The sequence below is a fragment of the Egretta garzetta genome, unplaced genomic scaffold (genome assembly GCF_000687185.1).
Source record: "Egretta garzetta isolate BGI_Z169 unplaced genomic scaffold, ASM68718v1 scaffold323, whole genome shotgun sequence".
NCBI lineage: Eukaryota > Metazoa > Chordata > Aves > Pelecaniformes > Ardeidae > Egretta > Egretta garzetta.
In genome coordinates, this window is record NW_009259435.1 from 3,301,425 (window position 1) to 3,303,676 (window position 2,252).

Here is a 2,252-nt window from a genome sequence, read left to right on the forward strand (position 1 = left end):
CAGGGGAGGTCTCCCCAGAGCAGAGCAGAGGGGCAGAATCCCCTCCCTTGACCTGCTGGCCATGCTTTTCCTGATGCAGCCCAGAGTACGGTTGGCCTTCTGGGCTGCCAGCGCCCATTGCCGGCTCATGTCCAGCTTTTCATCCACCAGCACCCCCAAGTCCCTCTGGGCAGGGCTGCTCTCCATCCTTTCTTCCCCCAGCCTGTATTGATACCTGGGGTTGCCCCGACCCAGGTGCAGGACCTTGCACTTGGCCTTGTTGAACCTCATGAGGTTCACACAGGCCCACCCCTCCAGCCTGTCCAGGTCTCTCTGGATGACATCCCGTCCTTCTGGTGTGTCAACCGCACCACTCAGTTTGGTGTCACCTGCAAACTTGCTGAGGGTGCACTCGATCTTGCTGTCTATGTCATTGATGAAAACATTAAACAGCACTGGTCCCAGTATGGACCTCTGAGGGACACCACTCATCACCGGTCTCCATCCAGACATTGAGCCATTGACCACTACCCTCTGGATGCGACCATCCAGCCAGTTCCTTATCCATCGAACAGTGATAATGTGACTTGTCAGTGTCCGAAGCCATTGGGTGAATTAGGCTGGACTCTCCCGGTAATGCAGCTACCTTGTGCAGACAAATGGCTATAAAGAACAAGCTTTTGAGTGTCAGCATCGGTTTGCTAACCTGTCCAGCAAAAGCTCCTCAAGCTGGGGCCTCCTCCCATCTACATTCACGTTGCTACAGTTTGTGGCACCGCTGATTTCAAACGCCAACCCCTGCTGCGTATCTGTCCTTCCCACCCATACCATTTTGGGTGTCTGATCAGATGGAGACCGGGCAAAGACTGATCAGTGACCACCTTCTGCAGGAATGGAAGTCCCAACGATAAAAGGGTGACTTAAGGCAAATTTTGGAGGCAAAATATTGTCAAGACGCAAGAAACTGGCTGGAAGACAGGCTAATCTGAAGTCTGTGAGGGATAAGGGCTGAAGATTTTTTACCTCCAAACCCCAGTGGGAATGGATTTAGAGGACTTAGCTATTGCCAGTGTCTCACCCTTTTCTTATAACCTTCAGTTTAGGGAAAAAAGCACCCACAAGCCATTCGTTCTCGGTATCTTGCATAATGAATTGCTTAATGTCTGAAGCTGGAAGGCGATATATCCTACCCCGTGCTCTGTAAAACCCTTGCCCATCCAGTTGTGCCTTGCTTGACGTTCGGTCTCATTGATAGGAAAAGCGATTTCCTCGTATGGCTGCTCTTGGAAAGCTCTGCAACAACAGGGGGGAAAAGCACTAGGAGCAAGCAGAAAGTCTCCGTGGTAAGCAGATAGAGAGATATTAAAATGTCAAGTGTTAAAAGGATTTTTAAAAAATTGAACGCTTGAAATATCTTCAGTTGCACTGCACCTACAGTAGGGAAGGCAGCTGCTCTGTTTTTTCCTTGATCTCTGGGAAAATGGCATATTTACCCCAAGCATATGCAAATTTTCTACCTAGCCTGGAAATGAAGCACGTTCTGCTCGGGTCGAGGAACCATGGTTATATTTCTCTCATTTTCTGCGGGAAGAAGGAGGAGAGGAAAGAGATCAAGTCATTATTTACTTGGCAAAAATCCTTTGTTAATTTTCGGGATATCAGTTAATTACTAGTGAGCTAATCAACTTACATCCCGGCCACACTCTAACCTTTAATGAGTCGTGAATAAAGGAGACCGCTCAGACAGTTCAAATTGCCTTCATTAGCATTGCTGGGGTATTTCAGACCTACGAACTAAAAGGGGGATAAAAAGAAACACGAGGAAATACAGAAATACGTTTCCGCTTGCAGCTTTCTTCTGGGGTGACTTGTGTCCTGTGGTCATTCCCGCAGTAAACGTTTCATGATCAGTAGGAGAGCTCATTACTGAGGAAGAAAGAAGTTTTCTGGAGCTTTTGTACCCGCTGAGCCTACTTTCTTGGTGGCATCAGCTCTTGAGGAGTCACTTTAGCTTGTATTGCGGAAAGCCACTGCTTTAGCCACCTTGGTGAGGCCCTCACGCTTCATGAATTCATAGGAATGAGAGTTGGTGTATTGGGTTTGCGTGGCAAGGTTTTGGTAGCGGGGGAGATACAGGGGTGGCTTCTGTGAGAAACTGCCAGAAGTTTTTCCCTCTGTCCGCCGCTGGCCAAGGCCAAGCCAATCAGTGACAGTGCAAGCGCCTCTGGGATAACATATTTAAGAAGGAAAAAAACCTGCTGCAGCTCAGTAGC